Raw genomic sequence first — 9,938 nt, 5'->3', positions numbered from 1 at the left:
TGAAAACTCTGATGCCGACTGCCTCTCTCGCGCTCCTATTGACCCACCGCCGCAAGACGACCAGGAGGACAACTCTTTCTATAGGGACAATAAGTGCCGACATCTTCGCCAAACAGCAGTGAGCAGACTAGAAGCCAAGAAGCCTTGCCGAGTTCTTGGACGGAATGACCGACTTTGTCCCAAGGGTACTTAAACGAAGACAATACCAAGAGTATTGTCTTCGTTTTCATTGCAAAACGACGTCCTCTTAAAGAAAAACTTCTCGCCAGTTCGTGCCAACTACCTTCTGGTTATGCCTTCAGTATTGCGGCCAGAGGACCCACACGCCCTTCATGATCACCCAATTGCAGGGCATCTTGGATTATCCCGTACGCTCGCGAGGATTCAGAAGTATTATTGGCCACGGTTAAACGCCGACAACATCCATTACGTCAAGACGTGCCGAGGCTGCCAGCGACGCAAGAAACAACGGACAAGGCCAGCGGGATTGCTACAGCAGACCGAGCCGCCTTGCCGACCGTTTCAGTAGAACGGGATGGACTTGCTGGGGCCCTTTCCGACGTCAACATTCGGAAACAACTGGATCATCGCGGCCGCCGACTGCTTTACCGATACGCCGAAACGAAAACCTTGCCCAAAGGTAGTGCGGTGGATGTAGCAAAATTCTTTGTCGAGAACACCCTGCATGCTTCGACATGGAGTGACAGAAGTACTCATTACCGACAGCGGAATGGCTTTTACAGCTGAGATTACTCAAGCCATCCTGCACTATAACCAGACAAGTCGCTGGAAGACAACTGCTTACCACCCGCACTCTAATGGTGTAACATAACGTCTGAACAAGACGCTCGCCAACGCGTTGGTGATGTATGTCGACGTCGAACACAAGGCGTGAGATGTCGTCCTTCCGCACGTAACCTTCGCTTACAACACGGCAGTGCAAGAAACAACGCAGATCGCACCGTTCAAGCTGGTTTATTGAAGGAACCTGACGACTCTCGACGCCATGCTTCCGCATGTCACCGACGAAGAGAATCTCGACGTCTCCGCCTAACTGAAGTGTGCTGAAGGAGCATAACTTGCCGGCCTACGCATCAAGATGGAGAGCCGACAATTTTCGACGACTCTAGGTAGGATACCGGGCCGCCACCCGCATTTGGGTTTGGACCCTGATTCGCCGACGATAACTTAGTGAGAAACTTTTGCGATGCTATCTCGGACCCTACAAGATCATCCGGCGTATTGGAACTGAACTATGAGGTCGTGCGAGACGGCGTTACGCAATCAAAGCGGCGCCGCTGACCTGAAATAGATGCATCTTCTGCGCCTTAAGCCTTTCTACTATAGCGATAACGAACTCTGGGACTTTAATTCTTTGTTGCTTCGTTATTTTTCTTTACTACTTGTGCTTTAGTTGTTTTGCTCTCGTATTATGCCCGTAGCATGGGGACGATGTTTTTTAAGAAGGGGGAATTGCACATGTGCTTGTTTATCCTTTTAGCGGCGGGTAAGGCAGGTGACGCAACCCGAAAGTCCCGTGGACGCTCGCCGATTCCGGTGCCTCCTAGGCCTCGACCTGAAGAAGGCCTTCGACAATGTCACCCATGCAGCGGTGCTTGAGGGTCTGACCCAACTGGGTGCCGGAAACCGAGCATACTAATACGTTCGAAACTTTCTCACTGACCGTAAGTGCCGGATCAAAGTCGGCGAACATATAAACTGACATTATAGAGCTGGGGAGCCGAGGCACGCCGCAAGGATAAGTCATCCCCCCTTTTTTCTTTAACGCGGTGATGCGCGGGCTCCCGGACTTGCTGTGCTCTATCCCCGGGCTTCACCACAGCCGCTACGCTGACGACGTGAAGTTGTGGGCGGCGGCGGACGATCCACAAACTCTTCGAGAGATCATGCAACGCGGCGTCGACGTCGTACAAGCTTATGCGGAGTCAAGGGACCTGACGCGCTCACCGGAAAAATCCGAATACCTCCTGATCAAGCCCGGCAGAAATAGCTGTCCCGGGGGAATACCACGGGGGAGGCGCTTCCTTGAACTTAAGGTCGGGGACTTCTCATCCCGGAGCGCCCCAGTATCAAGATATTGGGGCTAGATTTTTCAGAACACGCTGCGCTGCGGGCTCATGTTAAAGAAACTCCAGAGGGCGACCAACAACACACTACAATTCGTTCGCCGGGTGGCTAATCAGCGGCACGGCATGGACGAGGGCGAGCTGCTTCGACTTGTGCAGGCATACATAACCAGCAGAACCATGTACTCCACACCATATGTCAAACTCGCAGCCACAGACTTAGCGAAATTGAACACAATGATCAGAGGAACCACAAAGGCAGCCCTGGGCCTTCCGGACCACGCGGCTACCGCAAGGCTAGAGGTCTTAGACAAGCACAACACGATCGAGGAGCTCTTAGACGCTCACCACACAGCGCAAGTCCGTCGTCTCTCGCCAACCCCGGCTGGATGCACAGTCCTCCGGAAGTTCAATCTCGAGGCCATCCCCGAGGTTAAGAGTACATGACGATTCCGCGAAAGGTTAGGGGGCGTATTTATGCCCCGCCTCTACCCTGCAACATGGACTCCGAGTTCCATCAGGGCCACCGGCAGGCCCGTAGTGAAGCCATTTGACGACGCTACGGCTCGCGAGATGGAGTGGTTTACACAGACGCAGCGAGACACCCTGGCGGCGACTTCATAACTGCGGTGATAGCGGATCACAACGGATGATCACAACGGATAATAATCTTTCGCGTCCAAATTTTGGGATTGCCACGTTTGTTCGATATCAGTATCGCTCAGCCTTAGACCTAACTTTTTCGAGCTCTTCTTTTTCTATTTCACCCTTGTCTGTCTTGGAGTGGGCTACTAACAGTTACTACCTCCCTAGAGAAGAATTGCCCGATAATTAGACTCTTGTGTGCGGGCATTTGTGAACTACAATAAATCTAAGAATGATTTACAATAGGCTCTGGCTTCTCATTTCGATGAGCGCGATAATATAAAAGTGAGGAGACTGTGCATTATTACAAGGTTCTTTGAAAGAGCACAATCTTCTGGCAAAACTTAGAGTGGTTCCTTCAGTCTATGGTGTAATTCAAATTGCATGCTTGATCCTTGACGACGGAAGGCAGCTTGGAAGCAGCTTCTACATAACCAATCCCCCCCAAAAATTGGCCGGATTATTAATTTCACTCTGCTGTTTTCAAGCGCTCAGTCGCTAAAGATAAAGCATGATATTAAGCACTACAATTTTCTCTCTAGACGTGATACACACAAGCCCTGTTAAGGTATATGTGATCTCAGAAAACGTAGTCTACCGTCACCACTGATATACAGGGGCGTAGCCAGGGGGGGGGGGGGCTTATGGGGCTTCAGCCCCCCCCCGAAAATTTTTCGTGCTGTCCATGCACCGCCGACCAAAGTGACCCCCGGCGCCGGAAATCACTCTGGATTTTGTCTAGAATGTCTTTTTGACGCTCGAAAAGACATTTAACCGCGAAGATTGCGAACTCGGGCTGGATTTCGTGGCAACGCCCATACACCGGCAGTAACATAACGCCAAGCAGTGCCATCCGAGCACAAAGTTTCAAGGGCGCTTTGATGGTGAGTGGGCTCGCGGCGGCATCTCACTGAGGCCACGGAATCTATGGAGCGCATGGATATCAATTGCGAATTTATACCTTATGGGTATAAATGTCATAAGCTCTTGATGTGAAACGTGCATTGACTTTTCCAAAGTTGTGCTTTAAATTTTCAATTGCGGAACTTTGTGGGTTTAATGTTGTTATAAACATTTGACGCCAAAGGTCCATTGACTTTTCTAAAGTCTTACATCGGAACATACAACGAGACAAGCCAAATCAACACACTAGCAGACGAGTTGACAAAGCACGCAGTGAAGTCCAATGAGACGATGCATTGGGGTGGTTCATTTGTGCCGTCATGTCATATAAAAAAATATCAAACTTCTTTTTAACCTACACCAGAACATCCATGTCAAGACACTAAAGCCAGCCAAAGTAACTACGTTCTTATTTATTTTTTCTACTTTGACTTTTATTCGCCGAGGACACATTGAGCCCCTTCAATTTTTTTTTTGTTCTCGCTACCCTACCCGCGGGCTGCCAGAGCAAGCCAGAGCGCATATGTTTTTCTCGTATGGCCCCGACCACCACGCGGTGCACTTTGGTGGGCGTTCGGTTTGATTTGGCCGAGTGGATTTTCGCCTGACAGAGTTTGGGAAGCTTTCTGGCTAGCAGACGAGAAAAAAAAAAGAATGATCGCTCGCCGCCATCACTGTGGGGACTCAAAGGATTGCACCGCGTTCCTTGAGCGGAACATTTCCGGAAAGTCTTGTTTCGGCGGTGTAGGATACTGAGGAGTATGCGTATGGTTCTCAGTGGGCCAAGCGTCTCATGTTTTCTTCGGTATTAATTCCGTAGCCCCATTAGGTGCCCGATGTAGGCATTCGATTCTGGCCAACATACTATCCTATGCGTTTTTTTTTTCATTTCGGTGCCTCCGCCCCACCGAAAAAAAAAAATACATTGTTGCGGCGCAGCGAATTGTCACATGGTGAAAGTTCGATTTTGATACTTCTTTTGCGGAAAATAATGGGCGACGGGACGCTTCAGTTGCCGGATACGTTTATTATATTATTCCGAAAGCAATTATATGGACACTCAAGGCGCATTCCTGCCGTCGCCGTCGCCCTCATGTTTCGTATAAAGTCCAAGGATGATAAAATCGTGACCACGCGCTGCATGCTGTATGTGCGAGTGAAAGCGTAGGGGGGGAGGTGGAATGGGTGATCCTACGATGGTGGCTGAGTCCTGTGTGCGCAAAGGAGAAAAGCGGGGAGCAAGCGCGCCGCCTTCCGTCGCGCGCAATACATCGGGGGGAGTGGATGGCATGGGGGCGGAATCTAGGATTATGCGAATCTATGATTGTGCAACATGTTTATTTGCCTTGTTTGACGCATTATTTACAGCTACTTTTTCTTACATACATTGACTCATTGGAGACTTATACGTATACTTAAATATCTTGTTGCGAGGTTTTGTGTATACATGCAGTGAACTTTGTTTCCAGTGACACTTTTTGTCCTTTATCAAGCCGTATTTTCGCATTTGTATATCCCATTGTATCTTTGCATTTCTAATGTACGAGAGCGAGTCAAATGAAAGTGAGCCTACCCGAACCGCGCAATAATGGTTCGGTTCATTATCTGCGAGGCATGCGCGTAGGAGAACGGCATGTCTCATTTACAAAAGTGACACGCAGGTGTGAAGATAAATGTTCTTTAATGCTCTCATACACTGGGTTGAATATGGTTGCGTCACATAATGGACACTTCAAAAGTTGAACAGCTCGGTGTCGCGAAGTTTTTGACAGCTAAAGGTGTTTCCAAAACAGAAATTAATCGCCATATGGCTGCCGTTTACGTTGAACACGGCATTTCATTGACCACTGTGAAGCGTTGGAGCAAACGGTTTAAAGGACGTTGTAAAGACATTCCAAGACCGGGCCAAAACCATCGTGCAATCACCCCCCACACAATTTCAAAGGTTCATGAGCTGATGAAACAAGAACGGAGGATAAGCATCTGGCAGACGGTCTGAACATCAGTCACGGTTCGGTTCACGCCATAATTCATGAGCTTCTCGGTTATCGGCTCTTTGGTGCGCTATGGATCCCCAAGATTTTGATCCATCGCGAGAAGACGGAGAAGTTTCGCGCTGCCTTGACTCATCTGATCCGGTATCACAATGAGGATGACGACTTCTTGTTTGCAATTGTGATCGGGGACGAACCTTGGTGCCACTACCACGAGCCTGAAACACGACGGCAAAGCTTACAGTATACAGTGGAAACGTTGGAATTTACCATGCCCAAAGAACGCAAAGGCCATCATTTCCACTGGAAAGGTGTTGTTGACTTTTTTTTCGGTCGTCAGGGTCCATTACTGATAGAATTTGCTAAATCTTGAGAGGCTATCAATTGTTTCCGATATTGTGAAACGCCAGAACGGCAGCGTGTCGCAATCAAGAACGAACAACGTGGAAAATTGACGAATGGGGTCATCTTGTTCCACGACAATGCCTGTCCCCACGTCGCTTATGTGGTTAATACAAAACTGGCAAAGTTCAAGTGGGAAACGCTGCAGCATCCGCCATACAGCTCAGACCTGTCACCTTGCGACTTCTACATTTTGGGGCAACCGAAAAAACAGCTCAAGGGAACCAGATACAGACTTTTTGAAACAGCAACCCAAGGAGTTTTATAAGACGGGAATCACGCGACTCGTTAGTCAATGGGACAAATGTCTAAATTTTCATGAAGACTACTTTTAAATAAAGTACCCCGTTGTTGGCTCACATTCATTTGACTTGCCCTCGTATATCTTGCAGAATTCCTGCTTTTTATACGTGCCCTCTGTTGCGACTATAATTTCGGTGCAATTACCCACGATACACGACCGGTGACAGCTGCTCCTGCGTAATACATTAAAACAAATTACAGCGTCATTGAGATTTTTCATTGGCCATTGCATATATACAAGAATGTAAGTACGGTTCTTGAATGACAAAGTTTCATTAACATATTTGTCCTCAACTTGTTCAGTTCATTGCCTTTTAATTTTTTATAACAGTGGCATGCACTGCTTTCCTGGTTTCGAACTCATATAGTTCTAAAGTTCGTGTGATATTTTCTTTACTTAATAAATAGACAAAAATATAGAAGCATTGATATCAGTTATTTTGGGCAATATTTTTGGCACATACGAGTATATTCTTTTATGAAAAAATACATATTTCATTGTTTTGACTGCGCGTAGGGTTCAAGAATTCGTTTGCAGCATCTTTGGCAATGACAATGCAGTTATTATTCGTGGATTTGATCCATTGACAAATTGTTTAAGAAGAAGCTTTAGCTCGGGCCCAGTCCGACGCGGCCTATTCAAATACTTGTAAAACGCAGAAACGCTATTCTTAGATAATCCTGCTAATCGCTTTTATTTAAATTGGTTGCATTTGAGAGAGAAAGTTAAATCCTAGTTCTGTTGGAAACACAACTTCGATTTAGGGCCTGAATTTTGTTTAAAATATTTTGAAAAATTCGAAAGTTTGAAAAAATAGAAGCACGACGTTTACAAACTAATAGCTATGCATGAAAAACAGACATTGTGGTTCTGTAAACGGCATCTATTATAACAGTCAAAGCGGACAAGTTTGCTATGTCAATTTGTATCTTGCGTGAATTGGTTACGTTGTGTACAAGGGTTCTGCAAAAGCCGTATTTCCACAATACTAAATTTTTTTGAGATTGATGTGTAACATATCTATTTTGTCCGCTGTAGATGTACTATTAGGTGCAATTCACAGAATTGTGATATCATTTTTCATTGTTTAGTCACGGAGTTTTAAACTTGATAGTTTCGTTTTCTGAAAATTTTCGATTTGGCCAATTTTTAATAAATAATTGACCACCTAAATGAAAAATTCGAAACCAGTAGTCACTAGAATTAAACTTTTTCTTTTAAATGCAACAAACCTCCTCAAATTTGGTGAAGTGGTTGCAGGGAAAAACGAATTCCCCTTCTACATGTATTTAAATAGGAGCACCCGAGCTAAAGCTTCCTCGAACAAAATGCCTGGCCACGCCACTGGCCCCATATATATATATATATATATATATATATATATATATATATATATATATATATATATATATATATATATATATATATATATATATATACATATATATACATGGGGCCAGTGGCGTAGCCCCCCCCGAACAAAATTTCTGGCTACGCCACTGCTGATATAGACCCTTTTCGTGGAACAATTAGCTCTAAGGGAACGAGATGGCGATTTCGGCGGCGCGCCGTACGTTGCCTCAGCGAAAGCACACGAATACGAAACCATTACTGCTTCTGCCCTGCTACATTGCGATCAGCTGTCGGAAGAGCGTCTGGGTGTTCGCTAACGTACTGTGCTCCTTTCATGTTGCAAAATATGGAGAGGTAAAGGGAAGGCGTTTGCACTATAATTAGCTGCAATAATAGTGACTGGCTAATCAAGGAATGGAATGAGTCTGTGAAGGCAAGTTCACGGACCGCTGCTACACAAGAACAGCCCGTGTTGCCGACCTTTCGCGATACACGGCTTTCCTCGAGGATGAGAATTTCCCTTATCAGCCAGCGTCTTTTCGCTAACCTCCAAAGAAAGTACTTCCACCCCGGAATGTCGACAAGAATGAGTACCAGTCGTTACACAGTGACAAAGGGACAGTGGCCTAACCAGTAGCACGGGGGTAGAGGGGGGCACTTACCGGGCTTCAACACGCCCCTACCCCGAAATTTTTCTGGCTAGCGCCCTGCTCCCTTTTATGCCTGGCACATCGCCTATGAACAAAGGCGCATATCCTTCAAACATCCGCCCCAGATACCCCAGACAAGTACAGGATGGCACTCGCCTTCAGGTTGACCAAGGGCCTGCTCAAGGCACGGTGGCAGCGCCAGGATCATGGCCTCAAATCCGTTTCTGTTCTTCGTCCAGGTTTTTGCTTGGTTGTTGCTGATACCAGGACCGACAACGGAGCATGCCACACCGCTGATCCACTTCACGGCTTCCGACGGCGACTGGATGACTCGTCCGATCATTCTGATGCCTGTTATCGAAAGACAAACCAGCGTTTTCAGCGGTACCAATTTTTCAACTTTGGAACTGCAAGCCCGATTGCCAACGACAGCAACCAGTATAAAAGACGGCTTCCAAGTGTCTTTCGGCATTGGGCATGGCGGCAGCGCCAGGATCATGGTCTAAAATCCATTTCTGTTCTTCGTCCAGGTGAGCAGACGACATGGAAAGTGTTACCGCAGTAATGATGTTTACCTGCTCGTGCTGCCGTGCCCACGGCCTGTTTTTGAAATGTTTTGTGACCTGCGGTTTTTACTGCTGCTCGGAGGAGATGTCGAATCGGGTCCGCTGGACACTTCGCTAGAAGCCCAATTGAAAGCAATCGCAGCTGACACACAAGGAATTAAAAAGGGCAAAACAGTAACCAACCAAAAACTATCCGCGATAGATAAAAAAAACTTGAGAGGATTGGTGTACTTGAAAAACAAGTCTCAGAGTGCGTGAAGGTGGTGACCGAACTTGAGCAACGCGTGGACACTGTGACCAAGAAACTTGATGATCTTGAAAATAGGAGTCGTCGGTGCAATCTGATTGTTTACGGCTTGAGTGAACCTGAGGAAGAATCCTTTGAAACTCTTCAGGAGGCAGTCGTAGATGGAATTCTGAAAGACATTCTTGATGTTGACATTGCGGGAATAGAATTCATCGACTTGGTAGACCAAAACCAGATGACGCGACTTATATTAGACCGGTCATTTTTAAGTTGCATGACTGCAGAGACAAAGCGAAAATCCTTCAAAATTGCAAGAAGCTGAAAAATACTAGATACGGTATTGGTGAAGATTTTTCACGCAACGTTCGTGACATAAGGAATAAGCTTTGGAACAAAACTAAAGAAAATCGGGACCGGAAAGAGAAGGTAATGCTAACTTACGATAAAGTTCGCATAGCTGGCCGCCTTTTTACATGGGACGCAGATAGCGACGATATGGTTGAGATAAAACCAAAAAAAAACGACGAAACATCCAGCTCAGACCGCAGATCAACGCGATGCTATCAAAAGTAACCCTTCTGAACTTCAACGTGCGAAGTCTTGTCAACAAAGTGGAAAGTCTGGAAGCTTTATTGATAGCACCGAGTCCGGATGTGGTCACTATATCCGAAACGTGGCTGCACTCTAACGTCTCAGATAATGAAGTTGTTCCGCCAGGTTATGCTACTGTGCACAAAGATAGAGCATCGAGAGGCGGGGGTGTGGCTATCATCTTGAGGGATGATTT

At 46.5% G+C, this 9,938-nt stretch overlaps 1 pseudogene; it reads left to right on the top strand.

Annotated features, from left to right (window-relative positions):
- Nucleotides 1–8,544: 8,544 nt before the first annotated feature.
- Nucleotides 8,545–9,724, top strand: LOC135897995 (uncharacterized; annotated as a pseudogene).
- The last annotated feature ends 214 nt before the right edge of the window (nt 9,725–9,938 follow it).

Source organism: Dermacentor albipictus, chromosome 1, assembly GCF_038994185.2.
Source record: "Dermacentor albipictus isolate Rhodes 1998 colony chromosome 1, USDA_Dalb.pri_finalv2, whole genome shotgun sequence".
Taxonomy (NCBI): domain Eukaryota; kingdom Metazoa; phylum Arthropoda; class Arachnida; order Ixodida; family Ixodidae; genus Dermacentor; species Dermacentor albipictus.
This window is presented reverse-complemented; position numbering and strand designations above follow the sequence as displayed.